The 26,958-nt window shown below is 40.4% G+C and overlaps 1 protein-coding gene across 9 annotated transcripts in view; it reads right to left on the minus strand.

Moving 5' to 3' along the window:
- ZNF148 (zinc finger protein 148) overlaps window positions 1-26,958 on the minus strand; it is a 139,131-nt gene that overhangs the window by 83,788 nt on the left and 28,385 nt on the right. For 5 of the 9 annotated variants that reach the window (XM_070406407.1, XM_070406400.1, XM_070406399.1 and 2 more), the window contains exon 2: window positions 11,768-11,848. The exons of 2 other annotated variants lie outside the window; for them this stretch is intronic. The gene's annotated coding sequence lies outside the window, so the exon portion shown is untranslated. Of the gene's footprint in view, window positions 1-8,231; window positions 8,312-11,767; window positions 11,849-26,958 lie in introns of those variants that run through there. 2 more of the 9 variants (XM_070406404.1, XM_070406402.1) reach the window with 2 other exon arrangements.

Below are 26,958 nucleotides of genomic sequence, written 5' to 3' on the forward strand. Positions count from 1 at the left end.
TCAGAAAGTATAATACTAATTCACTTTTCAAAAACATTTCAACATTGTGTCCTATTTTAAAACTTTAAATTGAGATAGAGCTATTCACCCTCAGTACCCTTCTATTTCAGAATTTTCCAGAATATTTTTGCATGTCTATTTTTCCAGATAAACCTTTATCCCAAAGTAAAATTTCTTTTCTTTCAGTAGGATTGTATCATATTTAGATGGTAGTGAAATGACAACAGTAACAATAACCTGGGCAGAAGAAAGAGGGAGTCACAATTCAGAGCTGCTCCAATAAATTATCTAAAACGCCCAGTTTTGCCCAGCTGGTGTGGCTCAGCAGTTGAGCGTTAATCAAGGAACCAGGAGTTTGCTGGTTCGATTCCCAGTCAGGGCACATGCCCAATTTGCAGGCTTGAACCCAGTGGGGGGCTTGCAGGAGGCAGACAATCAATGATATTCCTTTCTCATTGATGTTTCGCTCTCTCCATCCTTCACCCTTCCTCTCTCTCTCTAAAAATCAATAAAAACTTATTAAAAATAAATGCCCAGTTTTAACAATATAAGATGTATTTTTTTAAATGAAATGTGACCCATATTAAAACAGCAGTCATTACAAGCTGTTTCTGAGTATCCCCATATATTGGTTTAAGCAGAGATTTCAAAATATTTATTATAGGTATGTTAAAAGTAAAATATTTTCATAATTTTAATTATGAAAACAACCAATCAATAAAGAGATTATCAATAAGGGTACAGAAATTATGTAAAAGAACCACATGGAAACTAAATTTGAAGAATAACAAAATATTTACTAGAAGGTTCAGAAGTGGATTCAAGATGGCAGAAAAAAAATCAATGACCTTGAAAATAGACACATCAGTAGAAATTATCCAATCTAAAGAACAGAGAAAAAAAGTTGAAGAAAATTGAATAGAGTCTCAGAGACCAATATACTAACACTTCTAGAGTCCCCAGAAGGAAAGGAGAGAAAGGGCAGAAAAAAAATATTTTTCAAATAACATACCAGACTAAAACATTCCAAATTTAATTTTTTAAAAGAAATCAAATCTACAGGTCTTAAAAGTTCAATGAATTTACAGTAGAATAAATACAAAGAGACCACACTGAGACATATCAGGAAACTATTTAAAGCAAACTGAGAAAAATCTAGCAGGCATAAAGAGAAAAATTTCTCAGCATGTGCAGGGAACCATCAACACGATTAAGAGCTGACTTGCAATCAAAACCAATAAGGGGCCAAAACCGGTTTGGCTCGGTGGATAGAGTGTCGGCCTGCGGACTGAGGGGTCCCGGGTTCGATTCCGGTCAAGGGCATGTACCTGGGTTGCGGGCACATCCCCAGTAGGAGATGTGCAGGAGGCAGCTGATCGATGTTTCTCTCTCATCGATGTTTCTAACTCTCTATCTCTCTCCCTTCCTCTCTGTAAAAAATCAATAAAATATATTTAAAAAAAAAAAAAAACCAATAAGGGACATGAGACAGTGGCATCACATATTCAAAGTGCTGGGGGGAAGAGCTGTCAACCAAGAAGGCAACAAAATTATCCTTCAAAAATGAAGGCATAATGTGGTCTCAGATAAACTAAGGCTGAGAGAATTTTTTGCTAGCAGACCTGCCTAATAAATCCTAAAGGAAGTACATGAACTGAAATGACAGCAGACTCAAAATACAGAGGAAGAAAAGAAATGGTTAAAATGGTAAATGTGTGTGTTAAAAGACCATAAATATAGTCGCATGCCACATACAACATTTAGGTCAATGACAGACAGACAACATATATCACAGTGGTCCCTTAAGATTATAATGGAGGTGAAATATTGCATATAGTGAGGTGGTAGCCATTGTAATGTTAACACAATGCATTACCAGTATCTATAGTATTCAATACAGTAACAAACTGAATGGGTCTGTAGCCTAGAAGCAGTAGGCTCTACCATCTACATTTGTTTAAGTGCTCACTGTATGATGTTAGTACAACAATGAAATCACAGAACAACACATTTCTATGCATGTAGCCCCATCAAGTGATGCATGACTATATTTTTCTCATTTCTTCTCTTAATATCTTTCAAAGATATAAGACTGTAGAAAGCAATGATTATAACACTGTATTGCTGGGTTCTTACAGCATATATAGATGCAATATATATAACAACTAGAGGCCTGGTGCACAAATTCATGCACTTGTGGGAGAGGGGTCCCCTCAGCCCAGCCTGCACCCTCTCGCAATCAGGGAGCCCTCGGGGGATGTCCAACTGCTGTGGAGGCAGAAGAGGCACGTACCACCACTGCTGCGCTTGCCAGCCATGAGCCCAGCTTCTGGCTGAGCGGTGCCCCTCAGTGGGAGCACACTGACCACCGGGGACAGCTCCTGCGTTGAGCGTCTGCCCCCTGGTGGTCAGTGCACATCATAGCGACTGGTCCTTCTGCCATCAGGCCAAAACCAGCTCTCCGACATACTCCGAGAGGTCCCAGACTGCGAGAGGCTGCAGGCCAGGCCGAGGGACCCTAACAGTGCATGATCGGGGCCAGGGAGGGACGTAGGAGGTTGGCCAGCCGGGAAGGGACCGTGGGAGGGCTCCAGGGTGTGTACAGCCCTTCTCGCTCAGTCCCAATCAGCCGGACCCCAGCAGCAAGCTAACCTACCAGTCAGAGCGTCTTCCCTCTTGTGGTCAGTGCATGTCATAGCGACTGGTCAACCAGTTGACTGTCTGCCCACTGATGGTCAGTGCACGTCATAGCGAGCAGCTAAGCGACCTTAGCATATCATTAGCATATTACGCTTTGATTGGTTGAATGGCCGACCAGACGACTGGACACTTAGCATATTAGACTTTTATTATATAGGAACTAGAGGCCTGGTGCACAAAAATTTGTGCACTTGGGGGGTTCCCTCAGCCTGGCCTGTGCCCTCTCACAATCTGGGACCCCTCGGGGGATGTCCACCTGCTCGCTTAGGCCCGCTCCCCGGGGGATCGGGCCTAAGCTGGCAGTCAGACATCCCTCTGGCAGCCCGGGAGCCCTTGAGGAATGTCCACTTGCCAGCAGGGAACAGGCCTAAGCTGCAGTCGGACATCCTTAGTGCTGCTGAGGATACAGGAGAGGCTCCCGCCACCACCGCTGTGCTGGCAGCTGTCAGCCTGGCTTGTGGCTAAGAAGAGCTCCCCCTGTGGGAGCACACTGACCACCAGGGGCAGCTCCTGCATTGAGCATCTGCCCCTGGTGGTCAGTGTGTGTCATAGTGACCAGTCATTCCCAGTCGTTCTGCTGTTGGGGTCAATTTGCATATTACCCTTTTATTATATAGGATAGTGGCCCTTAGCCCGGCCTGCACCCTCTCCAATCTGGGACCCCTCGGGAAATGTCCAACTGCCGGTACATCCCTCTCGCAATCCGGGACCACTGGCTCCTAACCACTCACCTGCATGCCTGCCTGATCACCCCTAACCACTCTGCCTGCTGGTCTTCTCACCCCCAACTGCCCTCCCCTCCTGGCCTGATCGCCCCTAACCACCTCTGCCTCGGCCCTGCCACCATGGCTTTGTCCAGAAGGATGACCAGAAGGTCTCTTGGAAGGTCTCCCGGTCTAATTAGCATATTACCCTTTTATTATTATAGATAGTGGCACAGTAGTAGAGGGAGAAAATGGAGCTATACTGGAGCAAAGTTTCTGGGGGTTTTTTAAATATATTTTTATTGATTTCAGAGAGGGGAGAGGGAGAGAGAGATAGAAACATCAATGATGAGAGAGAATCATTGATCAGCTGCCTCCTGCACTCCCCTACTGGGGACCAAGCCTGCAACCCAGACATTGCCCTGACTGGGAATCGAACCATGACCTCCTGGTTCATAGGTCAACCATTAAGCAACACCAGCCAGGCAAAAGTTTCAATATTTTACAGATGCTGAGTTATTGTTAATATTAAACAGATTGATAAAATGTACATTATAAACCCTACAGTGACCACAAAGAAAATATCTTCAATTGTGTTTAGGGGGTCAAGTGGGGGAAAAGGAGACATATGTAAAACTTTAGACAATTACAAATAAATAAATAAGTAAATAAGTAAATAAATAAATAAAAAGAATCAATATGGCTCATTAAAAAATATCTAACACAAAAGGAGGCCATAAAGGAAGCACAGAGGAACAAAAAACATAAGAAACAAAAAACAAATGGCAAAATGGCAGAAGTAAATCCAACCATGTCTATAATTAAATGTGAAAACAGCCCAAAGGAAAGACAGTCTGTCAGAATGGACAAAAAAGAATTCAATTATATGCTGTCAACAAGAGACATACTTTACACAAGATTAAAATAAAAAGATGGGAGAAAAAGGATCTATATATATATAAAAAGCCAGTGACCAGAACGCCATAACGACCAGAACAACCAGTCACTATGACAACAACTGTGGCCAGCAAACCAACCCAATCGGGCATGGGGCTGGCTGGCCATCCTCCCAAAGCCCCTTCCCCTGGCCAGCCCCGCCCCTGATCAGCCTCTCCCACTCCGGTCGAGGGCGGGACAGCCGGCCAATTCCCCTGAGGCCCTTCCCCCCCCCCCCTCATCGGCCTGCCCCTCCCCAATTGGCCCACAATCCCTTCTCCAGGCTGGCCCTGCCCCTGATCGCCCCACCACCCCAACAGGGGGAGGGGCCTGCCGGCCAACATCCTGCAGCCCCTCCCCCTGGCCAGTAATACCCCCCCCCCCATGGGCCCCCACTACCCCGATTGGCCCGCAGCCCCTTTCCCCGGCCAGCCCCGCCCCTGATCACTTCCCTACCCCAATAGGGGGTGGGGCCAGCGGCCAACCTCCTGCAGCCCCTCCCCCAAGCTGGCCCTGGCCCCAATGGGCCCCCACCACCTCGATCAGCCCACGGACCCTCCCCCAAGGCAGCTCTACCCCTGATCAGCTACTCCACTCTGATCAAGGGCAGGGTCGGCCGGCCAACCTCCCATGACCCCTCTCCTGGCCGCTGACCCCTGATTGGCCCCCCACCCCATTCGGGGATGTGGCAGGTCGGCCCACTGCCCACAGCCCCTCCCCATGGCCGGCCCCACCCCCGATTGCCCCCCCATCCCAATTGGGGGTGGAGCCTGCCCGCCAATTGCCCTCAGCCCCTCCCCAGCCAGCCCGGCCCTGATCGGGCCCCGCTGTCTCCTCCTCCCGACAGGCTCAGCACCAATCCACTCCAATTGGGGCCAGGCCAGCTGGACCCCACCCATGCACAAATTTGTGCACTGTGCCTCTAGTATACTATGAAAAGAGTAACCATAAGAGGGCTAGGATAGTTATATTAACATCAGACAATTTGGACTGTAAGACAAATATTATTGGAGACAAAGATATTTCATAATAGTGAAGATTCAATAAATCAGGAAGATATTATAATAATTATAAATGTAAATGTACCTAAAAACAGAGCAGAGTGCCAAAATAATGAAGCAATAACTAACATCATTGAAGGGGGAAAAAAATCAGGAGATTTCAATACCCCACTCTAAATAATTGACAGACTAACTAGACAGAAAATTAGCAATACTAAAAATCAGTAAACTTGAACCACACTACCAACCAATTAGACTTAACTGGATATAAAAAACTCCAGCAAACAAAAGAATACATACTGTTTTTACGCACATATGAAACATTCTCCAAAACAGACAAAATGCTAGACCATAAAATAAGTCCCATAACTGTAAATGAATTGAAGTCATATAAAGTATGTTCTCTAACCATAACAGAATTAAATTAAGTATCAATTAAATTAGAAACTGGAAAATCCTCAAGGGTTTGGAAATTAAACTTTACAGTTCTAAATAAGATAAGGGTCAAAGAAGAAATTAAAGATAAATTAGAGGATATTTTTAACTGAATGAAAACAAACATATCAAAATCTATGGGGCCAGCCAGTGTGGCTCTGTGGTTGAGCGTCAACCCATGAACCAGGAGGTTAGGGTTCAATTCCCGGTCAGGGTACATGCCTGGTTTGCAGGTTCGATCCCCAGTAGGGGATGTGCAGGAGGCAGCTGATTGGTGATTCTCTATCATCATTGATGTTTCTCTCTCTCTTTCCCTCTCCCTTCCTCTCTCTGAAATAAGAAAAAAAAATTTAAATTTTATAATTCTATGGGATGCAGTTAAAGCAGTACTCAGAAGGAAATTGACAAATTTAAGAATATATTTGAAAGAAAGTCTCAAATCAATAACATGAGCCTCCTACCTTAACAAAACAGTAAAAGAGCAAACTAAACCCTAAAACATGCAGATGTAATGGAATAATAAAGGTCAAAGAAGAAAGTAATCTATATATATAAAAGGCTAATATGCTAAGTGTCCCTCTGCCCATCCGACCAGTCACTATGATGCACACTGACCACCAGGGGCAGAGGCTCAACAAAGGAGCTGCCAAGCTGCAGTGACTTGGCAGCAGCAGTTCTCAGGTGACGCACTACAAAACCAGAGAGGAGGGAGCCCGATTCCTCGCAGGGCCACGCAATTTCACCTTTGGCAGTGGATTATGTTGTTGCTGCAGCACTGTTGGCCCTAAATCTGGTTTACTGCACACTTGCATTTGTATTCCACACCCTGTACAACAGCAACTTTGTGGAGTGCCCTCTTGCGCTCTGGGACCCCTGCGGGTATGTCGGAGAGCCGGTTTTGGCCCAATTCCCGCAGTCCAGGCCGAGGGACCCCACATGCTGGAGGGACCCCGCTCACTCCACAGACACGGGGGAAGGACCACGGGAGGTTGGCTCCAGGATGTGTCCGGCCCATCTCGCCTAGTCCCGCCCCGCCAGCCACCTTCTCATTAATCTCCTTTCAATGTGCACGAATCCATGCACCAGGTCACTAGTAAAATATAAAATGGTAAATTAGAGAAAAACCTGGTTCTTTAAAAATAAAAAAAAGTCAACAAAATTGAAAAACTTTTAAGTAGACTGACCAAAATCAAAGAGAAAAATAAACACAAATTACCAAAATCAGGAATAAAAGAAGGAACATTATCACTGACACCCCTCCGAATAAAAAAAAATTTTTTTAAGAATTATGAGGGAAGGAATATTATAAACAAGTTTATGCCAACAAATTAGACTTTTATCAAGTGGAAAAATTCCTAAAAAGACACATATTATAAAAAATGACTACAGAGAGAAAAGTCTGACTATGACAAAAAACAAGCTGAATTAGTATTTTAAAATCTTTCCCCCCCCACACACAAAAAAAGGCCCAAATGGCTTCACCGATTAATTCCATCAAATATTTAAAGAAGAAATTCCAATCCTTCATAAACTCCTCCACTAAACAGAAAAGGGCACATTTTACAGCTCAATCTATGAAGCCAGAGTTACCCAGATACCAAAGTCAGACAAAGACATCACATGAAAACTACATACCACTATCTCTCCTGTTTAAACAAAGATACAAAAATGCTTACTAAATATTGGCTAAAGGAATCCAGCAACATATAAAAAGGCCTACACACCATTACCAAGTAAAATTGCCCCATGAATACAGTTGATTTAAAATTTGAAAGTCAATTAATGTAACATACCATATTAAGACAATAAAAGACAAAAACTACCTAGTTATTTCAATAAACACAGAAAAAAAACATTTACAAAACTCAATACACATTCATGAGAATTTCCTCAAATTGATAAAAGGTATCCACAAAATTCCCACAACTAACATCATATTAAATGGTTAAACGCTAAATATTTTCCTTGTAAAAATCATGATATCCATTTTAACCACTTCTATTCAACAATGAAGGTCCTAGCTAGTAAAATAAAGCAGGCATAAACAAATAAATAACTAAAGGCATCCAGATTAGGAAGGAAAAAACTTGTCTTTATTCTCTAGCGATTCTGTATGTAGAAATTTCCCAATGAAGCCACAAAAAAGCTACAAAAACTAATAAACAAGTTCAGCACACTCTCAAAAAAAAAGTTCAGCAAGGTCACAAGATATTAGATCAATTAACAGAAATCAAAGGTATTTCTATAGTGAAATGACAGCTTTGTATCTTATTTTCCTATCAAAAATTTGAATTGATTCAAATTTTCTTTCTTATCCCTCAGTAGAGCTTCAAATTTTTCAAGTAGATCGCTTCCAGGCATTTTATCTTTTTAGTTGTTATTGTGAATATATACCTTCTCTTACATTATTAGTCCTGATGTCATCTATTATTCATATAAAAAATTAATTATGTACCCTGGCCGATGTGACTCAGTTGGTTGGAGCATCATCCCATACACTGAAGGGTCATAGGTTCGACTCCTGGTCAGGCGCGTACAGGAGGCAGCTGATCAATGTTTGTCTGTCTGTCTGCCTCTCCCTTCCTCTCTCTCTAAAATCAATTTAAAAATACATTTTAATTAATTATGCATATTAATTTTATAAGCACTTCCTTTAGTGAATTCTCTTAATATTATCAATACAAAAACAGGCAGGCCAATGAACTTAATGGAACTGATTTCAGAAACAGCCTTCCCCACCTCCTCAGTAACATGGAAATTTAGTATATGATAAATGTGGCATTCCAAATATACAGAAAAGAAATACATCATTCAATATGAAGACAATTGGTTAGCCATCTGGGAAAAAGTAAAGCTGGATATCTACAACCATTGCTTATACCAAATAGTGTTTATATAACAAGATTTTAAACAATTTAAACCATTAAAAAAATAGAAAACCTACACTAACTTTTATTCATGTACCACACTTCACTGAATCTAAAACTACTAATCTCAAGATACACAACTATTTTATGTGTCACTAAGAAAATAATAATGTCAAACTATGACAAACGAGCGATTCATGTCACTCAGAGATGGTATAATGTGGAGGGAACAGTGAGTCCTATAATTAATGATGAAGACCTTTTAAACTTTACACAGAAACCTTCTCACCCCCAACTATGAAGGAAAAGATTTCAAGCATAAAAATTAAAACTTCTACATGGCAAAAAGAAAATCAAAAGATAGGCAAAAACTCAGTGAAAATTACTTGCCTAACAAATGACAACAGGCTCAGCACATGACCAAATAGATCACTGAAAATATACATATGGCCAATAATAATGGAATAAATGCTCACACTCACTCAATGAAAATCTGAAAGGCAATACTAAAAATCAAAACATTGACACATATTAAAGTACTAGAGGCTCGGTGCACAAAATTTGTGCACAAAGGTGGGGGGGAGGTCCCTCAGCCCGGCCTGCGCCCCCTCACAATCTGGGACTCGGCAGTTGGACATCCCTCTCACAATCCGGGGCGCAGCATCCACCAGTGACCATACTTTTCATACAGGTCAAAGGCATCTTGCTGTTGTATGGGCAGCTACATTTATTTGCCCTGATTATAAAAAGTAGTACATAACATGATCCTTCTGAGGCAGAAGTACCATTTTCCCCATTTTATGGGTGGAAAAATTGAAGCAGAGAGAAGTTAAATAATTGGCTTTGTCGCACAGTTGTAAGTGTTAGAATCAGAGCTGACCACAAAATGTGCAAGCCAGAGTCCATGCATGTCATTGCTGTATCATCCTATTTTTTCAGTGTTAGGGTAGCCTTGCCAGGTTTTAATTTTTAAATCTAAGAGACTGTTCTAAATATATAGGAATGCATGTTCATCTCCATGTAGAATAAACAGGATGTGGACAGTTTGGAGATTCTCCTGATGAATTAGGATTAAGCAGCCACAGATTTCTTTTTCAAATACTGCAGAAGCCACCGTTCTTGTTTAACTGTGTGTGGGATGTAGCAGTTTGTAAGCTATGACATTGTCACTCACAATCTGGGACCCCTCGGAGGATCGGGCCTAAACCAGCAGCCAAACATGCTCTTGCAATCCAGGAACCCTTGGGGGATGTAGCAGTGCGCCAAGCAGCAGGCAGCCAGAGAGGAGCCCGAATCGGGGCCAGGCGCCGCACTGCTCATGCTCATCCCAGCTGCTGCGCCTCCTGCCACCACTTGGTAGTGCTGCAGCGGAGTCAGGAGAGGCTCCTGACGCCACAGCTGCAATCCCCAGCCATGAGCCTGGCTCCTGGCTGAGCGGTGCACCCCCTGTGGGAGTGCACTGACCACCAAGGGGTAGCTCCTGCATTGAGCGTCTGCCCCCTGGTAGTCAGTGCACATCATAGTAACTGGTCATTCCGCCATAATGGTCACTGGGCTTTTATATATATGGATGACACTAGCAAGTGTTGTCAAAGAGGATTCCCATTTTCCTAGACCACTGATATTGGGGCAATCTTTTTGGTTAGGCAATTCATCCACCAAATTATTAAGCGTATATACTCTTTGGCCCAATAATATTTCTCTTAGGAATTTATATTTCAAATATATTTTTAAATATGTGCAAAGACATACCCAAGAATATTCACATTATTAGCATTTATTATAGCAAAAAACTAAAAACCTATAAATATCCAGGGGTGAAGGAATTGAGCAAAAAAAAAAGAACTCATGGAAATGGACAACAGTGTAGTGGTTATGTAGGATGGGGGGTAGGGAGGGTGAGTAAAGGTAGAGGAGGGTATGGGGGGGATAAATGGTGTTAGGAAATAAATACATAAAATAAAGAGGGAAAAAATAAAATAGGGAAAGCTGGGCTGAGGTAGGGTATATGGCATTGTCTGTACGATCCGTTCAATTTTTCTACAACCAAAAACTGCTCAAAAGAGTCTATTCATTAAAGTGTTTCAGTTAAAAAAGAATAAATATCCATAAAAGGAGGACCAGTTTAAATAATTAGGGTACATCCAAATATTAGAATACTACACAGAATGAAATAAGGAATGATATGCAAACTTATATAGACGTTAACCACAACAAAAAAGACATGTTGGCCCTAACCGGTATGGCTCAGTGGATAGAGTGTTGGCCAGCAGACTGAAGAGCCCCAGGTTTGATTCCGGCCAAGAGTACATGCCTGGGTTGTGGGCTCGATCCCTGATGGGGGCGTGCAGGAAGCGGCCAATCAATAAATCTCTCTCATCATTGATGTTTCTGTATCTCTATCCCTCTCCCTTCCTCTCTTAAATCAATAAAAAAATTTTTAAAAAAGACATGTTGCCGAACAATATGTATGACCTCATTTGTGTAAAAAATTTGTTAACATGATAGAGACAGAAATGCTTGCACTTATATAGAAAATGTCTGGAAGCATGCATACACACACACACACACACACAAATGTTAACAGTGAATGAGAATAGGGAAAGCCCTCCCGCCCCCCCCCCCCCCCCCCCGGCTTTGTTACCTTATAACATTCTCTACTACATAAGTGTGTATTCTATGAGCAACATGAGAATGTGTGCCACTGACAGATACGTAAATACCCTGACAACTGTCAAATGTTTCATTTTCTTTCACTTTGAAAGATAAAAGCACAGGTCCAATATATACTCCAACACAGGCCAATGAGAAAGGAAAGGATCATCTGTCTTCCTAAAATAAGGGAATTGGGGCCTAAAAAAGAAACATGCAAGTAATCTACTTAAGTGATAAAAGACATTGGTCTTCATCCTAACAAAACTAATAGCATTAATTTATTTCAATGTGCAAATGTTATATCTATATATAATGGTATGCTTATGTATGCATAATATTCAAGCTATGTAAGTGGGTATAAGAAGAAAAGGGATTTTCTAATAAATGCAGTTATAGATGTGTTTACATGCAGCATATGGGCATCTAACACAGGTGGGGGAAAAGATTGAGTAAAACAGGATTGGATTACCTCTATAAAATATGTCAGGCAAATGCCCATCCCGCCAGATCACTTAGCTGAATTTCCAAGCTGTGGATTCCTCCCTCTATCCTACAAAAATGCAAAAATACAAATTACCCCCAAAAGTATCAATATTAGACATATTCTTTAAGTCAGGTAAAGTAGTTATATCTAAATATGCTAAATCTAACAAAAATTTTTCCATGAAAATACTGTTTATTAAATCAAATTAGTAGCAACTAACAATGACCCATCAGTACTAAATGATATCACAAAGATAAGAAATGACCCTGACACTAATTAGACTTTTTTCAAATTTAACTTCTGAGGATAAAGATTTCTTTAAAATCAGGGCCATAATCTAGAATAATCTTAAACAACTTATAAAAGGAAACAGCACAAAACATGTTTTATTAAAACCTTATGTTGACACTCTCCATTACTCAAACAGTACTATTTCTTGATGAAATCCCACAGTAACATTTCCCTCAGTTCAAAAGTCTAAATATATTAAGAATATATTTCTAAAAACACAAAAATATTAGTATTGAAAACTTTCAAGGCAAAGGTATTTAATAATGCTAAAATGGTCATTTTTTAAAATGTCATGCTATAATCAACCTTTTAGTAGACTAATACAGAAAATTAACACCCTACGTTAACACTGCATTGATTTCGGATACATAATTTCTTCATTTAACTGCGATATTTTTTCCTGGCATATGTAATGTAGATAATTAAGATTAAAAGCTAAAATTTTATTAGAAACAAACAATAGGCCAAATATAATTTTTTATTCAGGAATAATGAAGTATTTTATATAGGAGCCCTAACACACTTTTAGGGCTCAATAAGTATAACAGCAGAAAAATTAAGGAAGCTTTAAATCTGTAGAAAATAACCAAATATAATATTTCAAAGTTGTGTTTATATCATTTTATTAAGGGATTACAAACATTACAACCTTCTGATAATTCAGCATTTTCTAGTCCTAAACTGGTCAGTAACTCTGTTGCTACACTAGTTACAAACAAAAAAATCTGTTTTAAAACAATTTATTCCTATTAAGTTCTTAATTGCCAGCCTCAAAGTTTTGTTCCCCAACATTCAAAAGACCACATGAGCCATTCTTCTCAATTATGTAAAACTTTTTAAATACAGTGATAGTGATACTGTTATAATTAGCTAGTTATTAATATAAGGATAGGAGCCAGACCTTACAGGCATGTTATTTGGACAGCTTCACCAGGAAGCTGCAACTATGCACTCCCCAGGGAATCACCAGCCCATCCCCTGAAAAACACTGGGAGAAAGGGTTTCAACAAAAGGGAGATAAAGGCATGTGCAGTCAAGTCAGGGTGACTCCGGAAGATTCCTGTCAGTCACACCTACGAACAATGATTACTGGATAGAATGGGCGTGGCCACTGCAAACCCATGAAAATTTGGGAATACATAATCCTCTAACGGAATTCTCTCTCTTGCTGTGCTTAGCACTTGCTGCTCTTGTGACTCCTCACTCGTGGGGCTTTCTGGTTCCTGCTTCTTTGCATTTGCCTGTTTCCTCCATAGCCATGTGGCTTTGCGGACCCCACATGCAATGGACTGATGGACTGAACAAGGAACACAAGCTAAACTAGCCGGATGCTGGACTGGACACTGCTCCAATAAGGAACAGAAACTCTGGACACTGACTCCAATTCTAGCCCTACTGAAACCACAGCTTCACTTCTTTTATGGTGGAGTGAGGGGGAGGGACCTGGGACACTCAGCAGTGTAATTCCACAGAAGTAAAAATCACTTGTTTTCTCATTCAAGTCTTGGAAAATTCTTTTTCTTGGGATATCGCAAGAATTCCACTTCCACAAGTAAGAGATGGCGACAAGGACCCCCCACTTCCACCAGTAACAATAGTATAAAAAAGATAAAGTCCTTAAAATATATTAACATTATGTGCCATTTAACAACAGGGATACATTCTAAGAAATGCGTCATCAGGCTATTTCATCAATGGGCAAACATCACAGAGTGCACTTACACAAACCTAGATGGCATAATCTACTATACACCTAGGGTGTATAGTAGTCTATTGCTTTGTCGGGGAGGAAAAATAATGTCCCCTATACCCTTCTGGGTTCTTGGCTGAGAAATCCCTGTAATAAAAGACAGATTAACAAAAGAAAAACAAAGTTTAATCTATAATAATAAAAGCATAATATGCTAATTAGACCGGACAGCCGAATGACGTTCCAGATGAAGCCAGGGTTGTGAGGGCCAAGCCCGAGAGGGCCCAGCCCCTTGCATGATTTTCGTGCATAGGGCCTCTAGTAATATATAAACCTCCTGAATACATGGGAGAGACCCAGCAAAACTGGGTAATTCACCAAAATGGCTGAAACCACCACTTTAAATACCATCTTCAGTGAAGACAAAAGAAGATGTGGCTGGAGGGAGTCAGTTATGGAAGGTTACCAGGAAAAGCACAGTAAACAAGGGTAAGGTTATTACAGAGACTTGTCTTCTGAAGTGATAGGTTTCTAGAGACAAATCATCCCAGCCCCTCCCCAGGAACATGAGGGAGATACCCTTACAAATGGAAATTCCCCATATAAATGAAAATATCTTTTATAAAGGGTAACTTCTATTTGGTTTTCAGAACTTCTCCCAGGTCTTCAATTTCTTAAAATTAATCAGCCCAGCCCAGGCTGGTGTGGCTCAGTTGGTTGAGTATTGTCCTGAAAGGTTGCCAGTTAGATTCCCAGTCAGGGCACATGCCCGGGTTGCAGACTGTTTCTCTCACATCAATGTTCTCTCTCTCTCTCTCTCTCTCTCTCTCTCTCTCTCTCTCTCTCTCCCTCCCTCCCTCCCTCTCCCCCTTCTCTCTCTCTCTAAAAACCAATAAAAAATGTTATTAAAAATTTTTAAAAAAACATCCTAGCAGATTTGCCTTAGTGGATAGGGCATCGGCCTTCAGACTGAAAGGTCCCAGGTTTGATTCCAGTCAAGGGTGCATACCGTGGTTGCAGACTTGATCTCTGTCTCTGGTTGGGGCGTGTTCAGGAGGCAACCAATCAATGTGTCTCTCTCACATAGATGTCTCTCTCTCTCTCTCTCCCCCTCCCTTCTACTCTCTAAAAGTCAACAGAAAAATATCCTCAGGTGAGGATCTTTTTTTTTTTAAACCAATTAACCAGCCTAAAATTATCCTTATGCCAAATAGCCATATTTGGGGGCAACAAATTCTGTTCCCCTACAGCTGTTACGCTACAAATCTGTACATCACAGTACTGTACTGAATACTGTGGACAACTGTGATGCAATGGTAAGTATTTGTGTAATGTGTTATGTTTTCCTAGGTCCTTAGGAAAGCTAGGGCAGCACCAGGCCACAGGAATTTTTCAGTTCCATTATACTCTTATGGGACAAAGGTTGTAAATGCAATCCATCATTGCAAGAAACATTATGTAGCACATGACTATACTGTGGTAGACATTAAAAACAGGTCAAGAAAAAGCAAAACTGTATATCTGCACTACACTCTATTCACTATTCTAATGTTCTTTACTATATTCAACTTTCAGAATTTTTAACATAGCTACAGAAATAAAGTTGACAGAAAAAGTGTGGCAAAGTCTGTATACAGGAAATTCAAATGTCTACTAATTATACATTTTATCTTATGAGTCCTTTTAAAAGTTGATTGGATATATCTAGTCCACAATCATTACATATATCATCACATAATATGGTAACATCTATAGACTGGACAAACGTTTTTTGCAATGTTCACTTTTTGTTTAAAACATTATCACAGCCCTAGCCAATTTGGCTCAGTGGGTACTGTCAGCCCCAGGACTGAAGGATCCCAGGTTCGATTCCGGTCAAAGGCACATACCACAGGTTGCAGGCTCCATCCCCAGCCCTGGTTGGGGGCATAGGGGAGGCAACCAATCGATGTTTCTCACTCACATTGATGTTTCTGTCCCTACCCCTCCCTTCCATTCTCTAAGAAATAAACAACAAAAACATTTTCGAAAAAAGCCTGCTCACCTTCTTGCATCACTTTTTATTGAAGGGCCTAAATTAAGGCTGTCACATATCAAAGAACATATGTAGACAAGTTAAAAGGGAAGGAAACAAAAACAGTGAAGCAAGAAGGAAAAACAAACATGCCTCTCTCCCACATGAACACATGCACAAAATAATATAACCTCAAGGTCTAAAACAGAAATTTTGGTTAATTAAGATTATCTTTTTCTAAAGCCTCATTTTTATTTGTTTACTAGAGGCCTGGTGCACGAATTCATGCACCAGTGGGTCCCTTGGCCTGGCCTGTGGGATCAGGCTGAAACTGGCTCTCTGACATCCCCTGAGGGGTCCCAGATTGAGAGAAGGCGCAGGCCAGGCTGAGGGACCCCAGCAGTGCATGATCAAGGCTGGAGAGGGACAAGGGAGGTTGGCCAGCCGGGGAGGGGCCGCAGGAGGGCTCCAGGGCATGTCCAGCCCATCTCACTCAGTCACAATCGGCCGGACCCCAGCAGCAAGCTAACCTACTGGTCAGAGTGTCTGCCCTTTGGTAGTCAGTGCACATCATAGCAACTGGTCAACTAGTCAACTATCTGCCCCCGGTGGTCAGTGCACATCACAGCGAGTGGTTGAGCAGCCTTAGCATATCATTAGCATATTATGCTTTGATTGGCTGAACGGATGACCGGACACTTAGCATATTAGGCTTTTATTATATAGGATTCTAATCTTCACTCAAGGACATGCTTAGAGAGGGGAAGGGGAGAGGGATGAGGGAGGGAGAGAGAGGAGGAGTGAGAAGGGGAGAGGGAGGGAGAGGGACAGGGAGAACATACATACATGCCTTCCATACATGCCCTGACCAGGAATCCGAACCCACAATCCAGGTATGAGCCATGACCAGAAATCAAACCAACAACTTTTCGGTGCACAGGACCATGTTCAACCAACTGAGCCAGAACTCTGCTGGATTCTAAAGCCTCATTTTTTAAAGTTTCATTGAAATATGTGTGCTTACAGATTTTTTCCTTTTTATGCTTCCATAAGGACGGTCAAATAAAAAGGCAACCTCTGCCCTTTCAATGTAATCAAGAAAAACCTCGAAGCAAAGAAAATAAATATTAGCACACATGGCATAAGAAACAAAAAAATACTTTAAAAGTCCTTTAGCCTCTTTTAACTAGATCATCATCTATACTAATAAAGGGGTAATATGCAAATTGTCCCCTCGGGAGTTCGACCAGGAGTTCGATCGCTCATTATCACGTACACTGACCACCAGGGGACAGCGCATAATGAAGGCAGGCCCTGGCCAGCAGCCAAAAGGCCCCAATCGCTGGCCAGGCCTGGGGACCCTAGTGGTATACATATTTTTCATGAGCAGATCTATTCCAAGGACAATGACAGCCCAACAAATTCAAACCAACCATCCAAGAAATTACCCTACTCAGGTCTTTCTAAACCCATTTTTCATTTCTACTCTCACCAAAAATCAAGCCAAAATCTTATAAACTTTGCAATTACTGTAATTAATCCATTTAACTGAGAAAGAAAATTCAACAAAAGGGTAATCAAATTCTTAAAAGATAATTGACCAAAGTGAGTAAAATAAAGCCAACTACTGAAAATGTTCACCTTTCCTTGACCTTTTCAAATCACTTAACCATGAAACATTCATTTTCCAAGACACCAACTGTCCACCCATGTTAGAAAACACAACAGTAAGCATTTTTATAAACTCCTTGACTATAAACCACTGAAGAGATAGACCTTTAAATCTAAATCTAAATTGTTACATTCCCATTGTGATAAGTTTGATTTTGGGCCCAAAATCAAACTTATCACAATGGGAATGTAACAATGTTATCCTTCCCCAAATTTACTAATAGAAATTAGTTTTTAAAATTAATAAGCCACTAATCTCAAGAAAAAGCTGCTTTATTTGTCCATGAATTTTCACTAAATACACATTAATTTTGTAAATAATCATAAAACATTTTGTACTGTGAAGATCAACACCATTCAGGCAAGTTTTCAAATGATCTTCTCAAAGAAGATAAAAGCATAGTTTGATAAAGTACTTCACAGTTTACGAAGTGCTTTCACATATCACCTTTCATTTGACCCTTATAACCACCTGGACATTTTTACTGTTTGTCTCTGTTCTATAGATGATGAAACTGGGGTTCAATGGGTTAAGTACCCAAGGTTAAACAGCAACTGTCAAATCAAAGACTTTAAATGGATTCCTCTGCCTCTAATATCTATTCTAACACAAAACCACAGAAAGGTCATTCCCAAGTTTAAAAAAATTAAATGCCACTCTTAACAATGTTCTGAGTTAAAAAATAATGAAACTAAAATGCTATATACAATAAGTTACTATGTAAATAAACAAGAAAACGAAATTCATCTGATTTTTATAAAATAAAAATTATTCTACTGTAATAAGGAAACCCTACAAAAAAGAATAGGAATACACATTTTAAAATTAAAGTTTACTTAATTTGATTTTTTAAGGTTTCAATTCTTTGTGAACAAAAACGTTAAAATTATTAAAACTCAAAGAGGAAACTAATTACTACTTCCAATATAAAATATAAGACTCTCATTTAAAAACTTGCATATGGTTCATAAAAAGCCAGTTCATCCTTTGACAGCTCATCTCCTGTCTCAAACACATGTCCTGAATTACATTAGGCAATAGACACAATGTAGAAGTGTTCCCATACATAAAGGAAATGGTTTTTAATCTGATCAGGAAGCTAAGATTTGCCATCAGAGACAATCAGAGAATATCTAAAGAAGTGGCTGCAAAGGAGCGCAGTGATTTCTCTGTAATTGCAGTAACATATTAAATTTGAACAATTCATGAAACATGCTAGTGAGATAGTCTGTTTTTTTAATATAAGTTGATTTAGTAGGTTAACTCACTATTTAGAAACACTAGCTTCTACTAATGTAGAATGGACATTTTCTTATTTGGGGTCAATTTATTCTCAAGTAGAAAACTAGGAAATGTAAATGTAGGACGTTTTATCTTATCTTTCCTTTTCAATCTATGAATTAGAAACATAAAAGATTTGCAGTATAGTTTTGAAAAATGTCTATTAATATTAAAATACTATTACTGGAATTATTAGACATCTTACATACAAATAATCTATTAAACAAATATGTCCGATATGATAAAAGGCTAATATGCAAATAGATTGAATGGCAGAACAACTGAACAACCGGTCGCTATGACATGTGCTGACCACCAGGGGGTGTGCATGGAACATGGCAGGCATCAGCCGCGGCGGAATGGTGAAACAGGTGAATGGGGGTGCGAGACCAAGGCAGGGCACTGGTCACTGTCATCAGGGTGAGCCTCTGGTGGTTCTTGAAAATTCTTTGCTCCCGCGCACCGCAGTCCGGCCCAGCGCTCACACCTATTGTTGGTGACGGTCCCGCTCGCACCTGCTGCCAGTGCCTAGTGCTGGCCCCGATCGCTCGGCACCTTCAACAGGTGTGAGCAGCGGCTGCCAGCCTTGATTGCCCCGAAGGCTTCTCCACCTCCCCCTGCTCCTGAAGGGCAATCGCTCCACCTACTGATGGTGTGGAGCAATTGGGGCTGGCGCCAGCAGTGGGTGCAAGCCAAGCCTGCACCATCAGCGCATGGGAACAGCAGCAGCGGGGGCAGGGCTGCCGGCAGACAGGGGACCGGGGGCCGCAGTGGGAGGGGCCGAGTGGGAGCGTGGAGAATGGGCTGAGATCCGCTCCTGTGCCCACCGCAGCCTTATGGCCCACAGTTCCTTTCAAGGTGCAAGAATTCGTGCACTTGGGCACCTAGTTCATTTACGATAAAAACCCAGACTTTATAACCTCATTTTAATTAACTACATAACAAAATTCTATTTATGTGATAATGGCATAGTAAAATAACATACATTGCCCTGGCCCAGTGGGTCAGTTGATGCATCATCCCAAACAGGTTCGATTCCCAGTCTGACCACATACCTAGCTTGCGGGTTTGATTCCAGATTGGGCTGCCTGCTAGAAGCAACTGTTTCTCTTTCTCTCCCCTTGGGCTACCCCCCCTTTCCCGCCCCCGCCCTGCTTCCTCTCTCTCTAAAATCAATAAACATATCCTTAGGTGAGGATTAAAAAATAAAGAAAAGAAAACAGCATGCACCCTGGCACCCTCTTGAATTGGTTATAAATGACCTCCCAAAAACTTCTTCGGTGCCCAATATTGCGAATTATAACTGAAGCAAACATTTATATAATGCTTAAAACATTACAAAGCATATATGCATATACCATTATTTTCAAAGCTAAAATAACCCACTAGATGGAGTTCATGCATGTTCACAAAAATTACGGATAGGATAAGATGGCATAGATTTGTTTTTCCCTGCATGTTCACAAAAATTAAGGATAGGATAGGATGGCACAGATTTGTTTTTCCATGTCCCTCCTCACCAAACACAGCTATGAACCATGAAAATAACACAAGAGACAACGAAAGGAAAACTCTGGAAAGTGGTAAGAAGGCAGCAAACCAGTTTGGGACCTCAGGACTGGAGAAACAAAAGAATAGTAAGAGGTTTTAACTCCCTACACACAAAAGAAGGAAATCTAGACTCACACTTCCCAAAACCACCAATTTAGCAACTGAAGGCAGACCGATAGTCACATTCTTCCCCCAAAATACAGGGGAGTCCTTCTGCAATATCAGGGGAGATCAACTGGAAGCCCAGCCAACAGCAAACACCAGGAAAAGCAATTCTTCCTTCCTCACCTGGTCTGAGACTCCTGTTTTCTTGTAGAGATACAGAGGCAAGTGGGCAAAACTGAAGGATCCAGCCAGACTAAGCAACTCAGTTTGGGCCAAAACTATCCTCCCCCCACCAGAGATGCAGGGATAGGAAAGAATGTTCAAAAACAGTAGGAGGAGTCCTCCACAACCCTCACCTACCTAGAGATACCCAAAAGCCCAGCATGGGGAAATCCCTTTTGCTCTCTCCAGAGGCGGCAGCAAGGACCAGTGGGGGCCCAGAATCATCCAATAAATCAAGCTGACCATAAAGGCCCTAAAAATTAAACTGTCACTGGAACCACACAGCCCACAAAATTGGGCCAAGACCTGGATGCTAAATCTAAACTGGGAGACTGACTGACTGAAAAATTTAAAAATATAAACAGGGCCTCCTGGCTGGCATGGCTGAGTGGTTGAGCATCAACCTATGAACCAAGAGATCACAGTTCAATCCCAGGGCACATGCCCAGGTTGCAGACTTGATCCCCAGTGGGGGGCAGGCAGGAGGCAGCCGATCGATGATTCTCATCATTGATGTTTCCACCTCTCTCTCCCTCTCACTTCCTAAAATCAATAAAAATATTTTTTAAATAATAAAATAAGTAAAATGTACATAGGGCCCAGAACCTTCTAACATAATAGATAAAACAGAAATGACCCTCAACATGAGTGAGAAAAGATAATCAACTAAGGTCAACACAGAGATGAATCAGATGTTGGAATTAGCTAACAAAAACTTTAAAGCAAACATAATAAAAATGTTTCAGCAATCAATCATAAATTTTCCTGAAGCAAGTGAAAAATGGAAAATCTCAGCAAAGAAACAGAACATGCATATATCTACACCAATAAAAGAGAAACATGCAAATTGGTGTCACTCCACTACGCTCACCAGCCAATCAAAGTGACTATGCAAATTAATCCCAACAAAGATGGCAGTTAATTTGCATACGCAGGCACCGAGCAAAGGCTGAAGGCTCCCACCGGAGTGAAGACTGAAGAGGTTTGGCTTCTCTGCTGCGGCCGGAGGGGAGAAGCCAAGCCTCGCTGAGGCCGCAGCAGAGAAGCCGAGCCTCAAGGCTTGGCTTCTCAGCTGCAGCCGGACCTAAGGCCTGGGTCCCAGGTGCCGAAAAACTGGTGCAAGCAGCCAAGGGAAGGAAGGCCTATTGCGCGAATCTTCGTGCAACAGTCTTCATATATATATATATATATATATATATATATATATATATATATATATGCATGCCTAAGCAACCGTTACAACTGGACAACCAGATGACCAGCTGGTAACTATGATGCACACTGACCACTAGGGGGCAGACGCTTGATGCAGGAGCTGCCCCCGGTGGTCAGTGTGCTCCCAAAGCCAACCTCCTGGGGTCCCTCCCCCCGGTCAACCAGCCCCAATCAGCCCCAATTGCTGGCCAGGCCAAGGAACCCCACCTGTGCACGAATTATTCGTGCACCAGGCCTCCAATGAAAAAGATGCAAAAGAAAACTACATAACTAAAAAATACAATACAGTAGTCACCCCATTATTTGTGAGAAATATTTCCCAAAACAATGCCTGAAATCATAGATAGTAAGTAAAAAAACCCTACATGTACTATGCTTTTTTTCTATACATACATATCTATGATAAAGTTTAATTTATAAACTCGGCACATTAAGAAATTAACAATAACTAAAAAATAAAAAAGAACAACAATTTTCAACTGGTGTGCCACAAGAATTTTTAAAACATGCAATACCTGACTGTTTAGTCAGGGGCAATGACCTCTTTTCCCTTAGACTGTCAAATAAAAAAAATGACAACCACCAATACAATAGCCATCCAGTGTGACTGCATCAAGATTTTACCTATATTTGTTTTGGTCAGATCAGCAAAACTTGTATTTTTGGTATGCCATAGAATTTAAGTAATTAGTTTATGTGTGCCATGAGATGAAAAAGATTGAAAATCGCTAAAATAGAAAAATTATAACATTATACTGCAATAAAAGGTATATGAGATCAGAACCTCATCAGATCCTAACCAGAACCTAGCCAGAGAACATGGCAAAAGATCCTGGACAGAACCTGGCTACAGAACTTCACTGGAGAACCTAGACAGAACATGGCAAAAGAACCTGGATAGAACCTGGCTAAAGAACCTGGTGACTGAACCTGGCTGGAGAACCTGGAGAACCTGGAGAACCTAGCGAGAGAACATGGCACCAGAACTTGGTTGGAGATCCTGACCAGAACTTGGTTGGAGTTCCTAACCAGAACTTCGCTGGAGATCCTGACCAGAACTTCGCTGGAGATCTAGGAGGGAGAACCTCGCTATGCTGATGAACTGAAACCAGTTTCCATGTCATTCATTCTTCGCCGACTCTGTCCACACCTTTGGGGACCCCTGGACCTGCTGGAGTTGGACCCCAGGAGGAATATTCCTACCTAAACCTGTTTTGGGACATGGTCAGTTAAATGTTGCTTTCTCTCAAGTTCAAAGACTGTGTGACATTAAAGTTAAAGTTGTAAATATTTCATCACAAGGGAAATTAGTCAAGCACTCTGAAAGTGTTTTTACTCTTAATGTGGTAGACAGGGAGATATTAGAATAAGTTTAATCAATTTATCAGTCATTGTTTTTATCAATGTTGTTTTTATATCATGTTTTTGTTGTTTTATATCATGTTTTGTCATTTTTATATCATGTCTTTGTTGTTGTTATGTCATGTTGTTATTGTTTATTAAACAATTTATTATTATTTTCATATACATTTTACCAATTTTCTTTCATCTTTGACACTTCTATTATAGAGAAAGGGCAAATAGCAATATTAAAATATTTCTTCTAATTAATTTCCTTTCAATGTGCACAAATCCATGCACTGGGCCACTAGTTGGTGTGTAAAATGCAACCAATTTCCAAATATTAATTTTGTAACCTGCTATTTTACCAAACTTATCAGTTCCAGAAGTTTGTTTCTTGTTTTTTTGTGTGTGTGTGGAATCTTTAGGGTTATCTCTATATAATATCAAGTCATCTGCAAATAATGACAGTTTTACTTTTCCCTTCCCTGTTTGGATGCCTTTTATTTTGTTTCTTGTATGATTGCTGTGGCTAGGACTTCTAATACTATGTTGAATAAAAGTGGTGAAGGTGGAAAAAAAAAAAAAAAGGTATATGAATGTGGTCTTTCTCTCTTTCAAAATGTCTTATTGTAATGTACTCACCGTCCTTCTTCTGATGATGCAAGATGATAAAATGCCTATGTGATGAGATGAAGTGAATGACATAGGCATTGTGATATAGCATCAGTCTATATTGGTGACTTCTAATGATATGTCAGAAAGAGGATCATCTGCTTCAGGTGACCCTGGATCATCAAGCCATAATGATGTCTATGGCTGAATGTCAGCAGCAGCCAATGTCAATAGTTGGGAAATTGTAATGTTTTCAGACTGTGGTTGACTACAGATAACTGAAACCATGGAAAGCAAAACCACAGATGAGGGGAACTACTGTAACAGAAATTTTTAAAACTCACTGTAATGGTTCAGTACAAACAAGTTGATAGGGAAGAGAATCGATGAACTTAAGGACAGAAAAACAGAACTCACCCAATCTGAAAAACAGAGAGAAAATAGACTGAAGGAAAAAAATTAAGTTTTGGGGAACTGAGGGGTAATAACTAAAGATCCAATATTCTTATCACTGGAGCCCCAGAAAGAAAGGAAAATGAAAGAGGGGCTGAAATAGTAATTGAAGAAATAATGGCTGAAAACTCCTCAAATATGGCAGATGTAAACTTACAGATAAAGAAAAAAAATGAGCAAACCAAAATAGGATAAACCCAAACAAATTTACACCAAAACATAATAATTAAGTGTTCAAAAGCTAAAGGTCAATAAATAAATAAAGCTCAAACTTAAGAACATCTATAATAATAAAAGGGTAATATGCTAATTAGACCAGACATCTTCTGGACGTCATTCCGGACATCGTTCCTGACAAAGCCAGGGCCGGAGTGAAGCCAGCCTGGGTCCCAGGTGCCTGCCAGTCAGACTTAAGTCTTAGCACTTAAGTCTGCTATTTCATGATTTTTTTTCCTGTGTTTTTTTGTTTTGTTGTTTGTGGCCAAAGGAGGGAAGTCCAGGTCCCAGGTGCCGGAGGGAAGCCAGTGCCAACAGCCAGGGGAAGGAAGGCCTACTCTTGCACAAATTTTTGTGCTTTGGGCCTCTAGAATTGCCTATAATAAAGCAATTCAAATGACACCAGATTTCTCGTCTGAAACCAGGGGTCAAAAAAGTAGCATAGTATTTTTTTTTTAATTAAAAAATAAACAGTCAACCAAGAATTTGGGCTGCTATAGCAAAATATCAACGAATGGGTGGCTTACAACAGAAATTTACTTCTCACAGTTCTGGAGGCTGTAAGTCCAAGATTAATATACCAGCATAATCAGGTAAGGGGTCTCTTTCATAACAGCAATAACCCCATTCATAAGGGTTCCCTTCTCATGACCTAATAACCTCCCAAAGGCTCCAACTCCTAACACCATCATACTGGGCATTAGAATTTCAACATATGAACTTCAGGGGAATAGATTCAGGCAACAGCAAGAAACAAAGTGACATTTTTTAAAAGTATTCTCAAAAGAAGAAAAACTAAAAGAATGTGTCAATAGCAGCCAAATCCATAAAGATTGGCTAACAAAAAATTCCAAACAAAAGAAAATATAGGTTTGCCGAAACCGGTTTGGCTCAGTGGATAGAGCGTCGGCCTGCGGACTGAAAGGTCCCGGGTTCGGTTCCGGTCAAGGGCACGTACCTGGGTTGCGGGCACATCCCCAGTGGGAGATGTGCAGGAGGCAGCTGATCAATGTTTCTCTCTCATCGATGTTTCTAGCTCTCTATCTCTCTCCCTTCCTCTCTGTAAAAAATCAATAAAATATATATTAAAAAAAAAAAAAAGAAAATATAGGTATACACACTTTATCTTTCCATCATACGTTTTATAAATCCTACTTGATGACTGAAACAAAAAGTATAACACCACCTCTTACACAAACAATTATATATTTCAAAGTTAAGAAGAAAAAGGTAAAACAGAAATGAAGTTTCAACACTTCAGTCGAAGTAATAAAATGTTGATACCAATATACTGTTAGAAGTCACATATGCATTCTGTAATGACTACAACCTACAAAAACTATTCCAAGACAAACTCAAAAACATTATAAATAGATCTTTTATAAAAGATAGAATCCTAAAAAATGTTCTAGTCATCTGCAGGAAGGTAAGGAAAGAGAAAACAAACAAACAAAAAAACACAGAGGAAAAAAACCATGAAATAGCAGACTTAAGTGCTAATACTATATAATAAAGAGCTAATATGCTAATTAGACTGAACAGCAGAAGGACCATCCAGACCACCTTCTGGACAAAGCCAGGGCTGCAAGGGCCAAGGCAGCTGGGGCTGTGAGGGCCGAGCCTCTTGCACGAATTTCAATAATTACCTTAAGTGCAGAGGGTCTACATAAACCAACCAAAGAACAGGCAGAGTAGATTTTTATAATCACCTAACTATATGTTGTTAATTAGACATTCTAACATATTCTGAAAGTAAAAGAATGTAACAGTCATCACCTGCACAGCTTTTTCAACAGGAACAACTATAAACCTATTTTTACCCACCCCACACGAAATACTGCACCCAACAACAGCAGAAAACACATTTCTTTTGAAGCACCTATGGAACATTCACCATGATAGACCAAATCCTCTAACATAAAACAAACCTCAACAAATTTAAAAGAACTAAAATAGCAGAGTATATTCTCTCACCATAAAGAACTCAAACTAGAAACTAGTAACAGAAAGACAACAGAAAACTCTCTATTCACACAGAAAAAACAACATACTTCTAAAAAGTCCATGACTTAAAGAGGGAATCTCAAAGAAAAATTTAAAATATGTACATAAAAATAAATGATTATAGAAATATATGTCAAAATATGTGGAATACAGCTAAAGCAGTAATTAGAAGAAAATTTATAGCACTAAATTCTAACACTAGAAATGATTGATGATCTCAAATAAATAAGTTAATTACCTGCCCTAAGAAACTTTTTAAAGAAAGCAAAATATAAACCCAAAGCAAACAATAGGAAGGAAACAATAAAGAGCAGAAATCAAAAATAGAGAAAATCAATGAAGCAAAATTTTATAAGCCTTTAACATGCCCAGGACGGGTGGCTCAGTTAGTTGGAGCATCATCCAGTACACCAAAAGATTATGGGTTCAATTCCCAGTTAGGGCACATACCTAGGTTGCAGGTTCGATCCCCAGTTGGGCATGTACAGGAAGCAACCAAAATTTCT

The sequence above is a fragment of the Myotis yumanensis genome, unplaced genomic scaffold (assembly GCF_028538775.1).
Source record: "Myotis yumanensis isolate MYYU_CA2020_CCGP unplaced genomic scaffold, mMyoYum1.0.hap1 SCAF_2, whole genome shotgun sequence".
In the NCBI taxonomy this organism is placed as follows: Eukaryota; Metazoa; Chordata; class Mammalia; order Chiroptera; family Vespertilionidae; genus Myotis; species Myotis yumanensis.